Consider the following 8,021-nt stretch of genomic DNA (forward strand, 5'->3'; position numbering starts at 1 on the left):
TGGAGAGCTTGCACATCACCTTCAGCTTCTTCCAGTTCTTGTAGTCGCCATGCTATTTCTTCAAGGGGTGTGCGATCTGGCATCCTTCTTTTGAGCAATGTCCTTGAGAACCCTCTTGATGGTCTTCCGAAGTCGGTGAACTCGTATCAAGTACGCCCAACACTTAGTTTCATGATGACCACAACCTTTGCATTCCTTACAAACGATCACCCTCCTTCATGGCTTGCGGCTTTGTTGGGGTGGCACTTCCACTCGCATCATGCGTGATTGAAATACAAGCTTCACGTGCCAAGAAATCAGCAACAAGATTTCGAGCTCGAGGGATATGCTGAATTTTTACCTCTTCAAATTGGTTGCAAAGTTCCAAGGCTTGTTGATGTCGTGGAACCAAGCCTTTGCTCCGCACCTTCCACCTTCCACTAACTTGTTCACACACTAGTTGAGAATCTCCTTGCACCTCCAATTGCTTGGCATGATGTTCTTGTGCCTTTTGTAGCCCAAAAATGAGCGCCGAGTACTCAGCTTGATTGCAAGTACTTGCGGGCGAAGACTTGCTGTAACAAAACTCCTCACCACCCGATGAAGTGAGCTTCACACCCACACCAGCCGCCTTGGTCGAAGGTTTGTAAGCTCCATCAAATTGAAGAATCCAAGATGTCATCACACCAAGACTAGAATCTGGACATCCCAAGTTTCTCGGTAGTCCAAGATAGGTAGGAGGAGAGGGTGGGGAGAATTTAACACTTGAGCCAAACGTTCAGCACCAAATAAACTTGCAATTCTTTGTTGATAGTTTATCTTAAGCCCAAAAAGAATTACAATTTGAAGCTCGAAATGAGGCACAAAAGGCTGATTAGGTACAAATGGATTCCTTGGTCGAAACATTACCAACCATAGCCAAGGCCTAGAAACCTTTGTAATGAGATTGTGAATAAACCATTCAGGACAAGCTTTTCCACAGGAATCAACAAGCAGATGCGCCAAATCTCCCCCCAAGCTTGGGGAGCATCCCACCCTTCGAAGAAGGAAACCGTTTTGATTACCTCTGAAGCAGCAAGTAGTTCGATCACCACACAATGAGTAGAAGTAAAGTCAAAATCCTCCCAGCGTATCAGTAGTTCGTCACCATGAATCATCCACGGTGTGTCATTCCACTCGTCATCACCATCAATAATGCACTGGACAATCAGCCGTTGAAGGTCGACATGAAGATCAAGGAAGACATCTCGTGCATTGGTAGCCGTAAGGTGCGGAGGAACAGGCACCAATTCCTTAAACGCATCGAGAAGTGACATAAATGTCCACACTTCTCGTGAGGCGTGCGTTCGTGAAGTGAGCTTGGAGAAGTTCTGAATTGGCAATCTAGCAAGAGATGTGGATAGAGCACATAAAATGAAATATTTTTGCTTTTTACAGCAAGAGTTAACTCCTTATGGTTAGAGAGTTACAGCTCCCGTAATTTCAATATATGAACAAAAATCATTACATTTTTACCACTTCCAACTTGTTGGCCCAATGATCAGACTTTCTTTTGTGAAGGGGGAGGTCTTGGGTTCCAATCCTACTCTTTAATAAAAAGAGAGGAGAGGAGAGGAGAAGGAGAAGAGAAAGAGAAAGAGAAGAGATAGGGGGGGCGCGGGATCTGCTGTTACTCTTTTGCAGGGGCTCAGGAAACAGTCCGCGACTAGAGAACTGTCGCGCAGAAAATTGTCCGCAACCAGAAGTCGCAGCAGTCCAGAGAACTGAAGCGCAAAAAACTGTCCGCAACCAGAAGTCGCAACAGTCCAGAGAACTATCGCGCAGGAGACACACGAATCGAATGCACGCGCGCAGTAGCTTAGAAAGAGCACAGATGGTATAGTTTTGTTGATGTAACCCGTACGAATAGAAGATTCACCACCAGCCGTGAGATTCGTATCCCAGCAGCCACACCAAAACTTTTAGCTGGAAAAGTAATCGAGACCAGAGGCTAGAGGCTAAGTATGGCGACGCTCAAAGGCCATAGAGAAGAGGAGATCATGAGGGCGAAGGAATGTCATAGGGGTGAAAAAGGAATTAGAAATGGAGGGAAGGAAAAGGGAGACTATGACACAAGGGGAAAGGGAGAGGGGGAAGAGAAGCATGTACATGATAGGAAGAGGAATGTTGAGATGTAGACATCAAGGGAAGTGATCCATACTTTATTGGAAAGAAGGGATGAGAGGGAAATATCAAAATACTAGCTAGGTGGCTTTACAAGAATGAGCGTGTCTCATCAAGGAATAGCCCCTTCCTTTTATAGCCAAAAGAGGGGGTCTCTCCACATTAATGTATCCTCCCACATGCATGGTGTGTGTGGAAAAGTCCCCCATGTGGGCTAGGTAGGTACGCTCTCAATTGTGTGCGACAACCCTTTGCCTCAATTTTCCACATAAATCAAGCCCCATATCTCAAGTCTATGATACTCCCTTGGTCTCTTTCCAATTTTATAATATGTTCAAACCTCTAGGAGGACAAGTGGAGGGTTGGCACAAGGAATCTTGCCACCTCATCCTACTTTCCCCATTATTTAACTAGCTCTCTTTGTCCTTCTATACCTCCCCCACATGGGCCTATCCCATATGGAGGGAATAACTCAATATAATAGCCATATCCACCCATTTTATATTGCTTCTCCCATGGACTTTGAGCCATATCTCACTTAATGCATCCTAGGTGGAGGGGTGGCACATGGAGGAGCCATGCCACCTTGCATTTTATAATATTACTATCATGGATTATGTACAACACACCTTATGGGTCCTCTTACATCGAAGGGTGGCACATGGTCATGCCCTGCCACCTCAACCTTGGGCCCTATGCACACCATATTTTATTATACTATTGCCACATATACAAACACACATACATATTAATGCCTTTTTCCTTAGACAATTTTATCCATAACAGCGGCACCATCTAAAAGACTACCGTTTCCAAGATATTACAAACGTGCATCAAACATTTGTCAAGATCATTCAATATTTGAATTTGAATATGGGAGGGAAACAGATGCATTGAATAATACAATTCAACTCTAATTAGACAGAAACGGAAAGTATTGTGTGCAAAAAGGAAGTATGTAAGTGTGAAGAGGCATCGAATCATGGCACCAATTCTAGAACCAAAGAGAATACTATTCTATCCGAACAAAATATTGAGGAAAATATCATCAAAGTTTGTTGTAAGAAACTCTATCTTAGACGAATTAAAAAGGAAGATTGTGAGGCCATACACACAAGCATTCGGAACAAGACAGGGTAAGATAGACATAATTATCTTCTACATCAGTTTTCTTGCTTCCTTCGACAATCACATGAGAGAGAGAGAGAGAAGGAGGGAGGGAAAGAGGGAGGGAGGGAGGGAGAGAGGGAGAGTGAGTGAGTGAGTGAGTGAGAGAGAGAGAGAGAGAGAGAGAGAGAGAGAGAGAGAGAGAGAGAGAGAGAGAGAGAGGGAAGGGAGAGAGGGAGAGAAAGAGGAGAGGAGAGGGAGAGATAGAGAGAGAGGTGGCAGTGAGAGAGAGAAAGAGAGAGGTGAGAGAGAGAGAGAGAGAGAGAGAGAGAGAGAGAGGGAGCGGAGAGAGCGAGAGAGAGAGAGACAGAGAGAGGGAGAGAGTGCACTGCCGAGAGAGAGAGAGAGAGAGAAAGAGAGAGAGAGAGCTGCCGCGGGACCGCGCGTGCGAGACGCGCACACACAGAGGCAAGAGAGCATGTTGTTGTGGCAGCGAGAGAGAGAGAGAGACAGGCGGCAACATGCGAGAGAGAGAGGGGAGAGAGGGAGAGAAAGAGGAGAGGAGAGGGAGAGATAGAGAGAGGTGGTAGTGTGAGAGAGAAAGAGAGGCAAGAGAGAGAGAGAGCACTGTCGCGATAGTGCATGCAAGAGAGAGAGAGAGAGAGAGAGAGAGAGAGAGAGAGAGAGTGCACTACCAAGAAAGAGAGAGAGAGATGTAGGGAGAGAGCATGCTTCCGCGGCAGTGTTCATGGGCCATTTCCAAATCTTCCACTCTAGTTTGGAAATCTGTCATGATGACGGAGTGCTTTTCATAACTGTCGAAAGCCACAGCAATATCGTGCAAACATCTATCGTGACCTTCTGGTAGGATGTTGTAGTTGGCTCTTTGGACTTCCAACAGTGTAAATTGCATCGTGGCTACTAGAAATTGCTCCACCACGGTGGCTGGAACTTGCTCCACCATAGTGGCAGGAACTTGCTCCACCATGGCTACTCTTTGCCCCATCCTTCCTGGCCTTGAAGCTCTCTTGCAATTCCTGCATCACCTTTCTAGTTTCTGCATTCTCCCTTTTTAGCTCCTCCATCATCTGTTCTTTTTCAATGTTCAATGGGTTATGCATGTTGCAGAGCCATTTGTAAATACCCTCCTTTTCAGCTCTCTAATCTTCAAGATCCTTTCGCATCTTTTCTAGCTCCTTGTCCACCTTGTCCCCGTCATTTCTCACTTCTTCGAGCTATCTCGGAGCTCCTTCATATGCTTCTCTGCTTCTTCTCTTCTATGCCTTTCAATGTCGACCAATTTTGTAGCGGCCTTAGCTTGTTCTTATTCTTACAAGGCCCTCGATTGTGCCTCCTCTACCTTGGCTTCTGCACCTTCCCTGAGACTTTTCTCAAGTTGCATTGCCTTTGCTGCATCGGTGGCTTTCTCTTGTAGAAAAGTCACCTTCTGAGACATCTACTTATCGTATTGCTCATAAATCCCTTTGAGGGTAGATGCCATCAAGTGCATTGCAACTCCAGTAGACTGAGATGAGAATTGGGATTTGCCATCCACACAATTCTTCAGATTGGTTAACACGCTCTTGGAGCCTGCCCTTAAGAAAGATACATCACGTCCTGTTAGTTGCTCTACTATTGCTTGAACCTGCCAAAACTTGCAGGTTCCTCTCATATCAGGAAAGAAGTGAATGGTCTTCTTCAACACATCTTGGAGGTCTGCTGGCAAGCTCAAAATATTGACTCCACCATCTTTACTAATCTGAGCATTTGGGTATACGACTAGAATATCCTGTCTCTTCCACTGCTTCTCGAAAAAGTGTGCTTGGAGACTGCCTCCAGAAATTCCTAGAGCATTTTCAATCACACTTTCATTGATGGTAATCTTCTGACCTTGACAGACTAGTTGCCCCTCCTTCACGTTCACCTCCTGTACCAACCTGGTGAAGTTTTGGAGAGCATCCAAATTGGGCTTTTGAAGAGCGAGAGAGGAGCTCCCATATGCCATGATTTCAAGATTAGGAGAGGAGAGCGCACTGTGCTACAGAGGGGGAGGAAAGATTGTGTGAGGAGCTCGCAGAGACTGTGCAGGGTCCATTATAGAGAGGATAGAAGTTGTAGAAAGAGTGCAAGGGAGGTAGAAATGGTCGAGAGGGATAGAAGATGAAATAGTGAAGGAAATGGAATAGTGGAGGCTTGAGTTTGTAGTCTGATTGCAAGGGAGAAAGAAATGGTCGACAGGGATAGAAGATGGAGTGAAGGAAATGGAATAGTGGAGGCTTGAGATTACAAGGGAGAATGAAACGGTCGAGGGATAGAAGACAAAACGGTTAAGTAGCCCAACTACACTGTCAAGATGAGAGCCACCACAGTGGTTGTAGCCCGACTACTATCAAGGTGAGAGCCACCACGGTAGTTGGCCCAAATTTTCAATAATTCAAGGCGGCAGTACTAACTTGCATGGTAATGAATGATTAGAGGTGGTGGTATCTAAGATTCCCAACCATGTCTGTGGTTAACAGTCACCGGGCTTGCATGCTCAGGAGAGTACTAGAGTGCATAATAATGAGGGATTAGAGGTGATTAGGCTTCATGATTTACTTTTGTGGGAATCCGGGTGGTGGATGTCATTAGCCACGTCTGTTGTGGCTACGATTCCACCATGCCACCGCTCAACCACCACCACGCTTTAACATGCATGATTACTACGATGCTATAAAAATTACTAGTCACCTAGCTCCCATGTTCAGTAGATAACTAGAGTGGATAGTAATGAGTGAATAGACATGGTAATGAATGATTAGAGCTTCATGATTTACCTTTGTGGGAATTATTGCTCAGTGGTGGTGGCTCTCATCAGCCATGTCTGTCATGGCTAAGATTCCACTGGGATGGCAGTTAATTACCAGCCACCAGAGTGGCACCACATGGCGTCTTCTTCATGATTACTAGCCCATCTGGGGGATTCCACCATAGTGGCCTACAATTAATATGGCTGGAACCCCGGGCTCCAGCCACTGCAGTGGCTCGAACTTTATAATATATATAAGATCCGTGGCATTTGGCATTTTATTACATTGCTTTGATCCACCCATGCTCTGCTACTTTACTCCACATGCTCTGCTACTTTGCTCCACACCCCTCTAGCTCTTTTCCGCCTCTTCTTTACTTTGCTCCACACTCCCTCATCTAACTCTCGTCACTGCATCTGCTACCCTGCTCATCTGCTGCTCACCCACTCATCTTCAGCATGCCTACTACCACCTCCCCTTGATGCTCTGTGATCCCAATAATATCTGCTTTCTCATATAAGGTGATTGCGTTGCACTCACCTGGAGTAGAAATGCTAGCACTAGTGGAGACCCTTTGTTCCCACAGGTGATCCCCCACACATCTGAATGTCATCACCTTAGATGACATGCTCATAGAGGGCCTCTTTATGGTTTTTCTGTGTGGGTCCCACCTAGATGTCGACGAAGGCCTCAGTATTTTTAGAGTAGAGTACTCTCGACTTGCTGGGGGGGGGGACATAATCTGAGTCCTGGCAATGTGTATGGTCTTCGGCCTCTCCATCATATCCTTCTTAACTCCCTAAAAATTTTTAATGCAACAAGCTAGACTGGCAGAAAACTGACTTGTACAGATTTCCTCTTGCTCATACAAGGCTCTCAGCAATGGCTGGATGTTAATCTTTTGGGCTCTCAACGATCTTTTAGCTCACTAGATGTAATGTTTTGGTCCCTAAGGCATTTATGTAATCTCTTTCTGTTCAATTTGAGGCTCTGAGTATGCACTGTTGTTAACTTTTAAATTTGTATTTGAATGGTTATGGCCTCTACCTATAAACTTTTGGATAAGATCCTCTGTTCAATTTTCTCGGTATAAGTTGATAATTTTTATATAACCTGTTATTGGACGTAGATGTATAGTGTAATGTCTTTTGCTCAACTTTTACTCGATAACTTGTACTTTTGCCCTCATTTATATTTACTGCAACAAGGACTAGAATATCCAGAAAGAAGGACCACAAAGCTCCTTGGTTTATGAACAAAATAGCACTAAAATAACTCCAACAACCCCACCGGTGGTTGCATGGAGATACATCTAGAAAAATACAATTAAACTTTTAGAAAATACAATTGATGATATGGCCCATATCGACATGCATTATACAATATCCAAGATCCCAGTGGATAGAAATGGCATGTCTATATGGCCCTCGTCCCTAAAGGGGACCCCTCAAGGGCCATATCATTAATTACATTTTGCTTGGTTGCACAACAGAATACATTTTCCTTGGTACACAAATATATAACTCCAAGAACCAACACGGTGACTTTCATAGATCTCCTTTTGTTTGCTAATGCGGTGACCGTCATAGACCTCCTCCTGTAATATGTAAAAATAGGTAACGGAGTTATAACTCCAAGAACCAGTGCGATGGTCAACCTTGAATTATGGGTGATGATAGGTCGTCAGGCCAGAGACTGCGCTGAGGCATGCTTAGAATTATAGATTGCATCTCATTATTATGCCAAAAACCCGCACGGTCGTCTCTCCAAGCCAACCTATGATTTGCATGGGCTGCGTGTTGAGAGTTCACGCTCAACATCATGTGATCATGTGTGCATAGCACCATCACGTGATCATATGTGCATAGCACTAAACTTATAGAGTGCTATAAAGGAAAGGGTTAGATCCCCTAACCCTAACCCTAAAAGGGTTTGTATATATTCTATTTTTTCAACTAATTCTAGTGTACAGTTAGTCATTTG

Source organism: Dipteris shenzhenensis, chromosome 22, assembly GCF_047967505.1.
Source record: "Dipteris shenzhenensis isolate YYH24624 ecotype China chromosome 22, Dip_SZ_1.0, whole genome shotgun sequence".
In the NCBI taxonomy this organism is placed as follows: Eukaryota; Viridiplantae; Streptophyta; class Polypodiopsida; order Gleicheniales; family Dipteridaceae; genus Dipteris; species Dipteris shenzhenensis.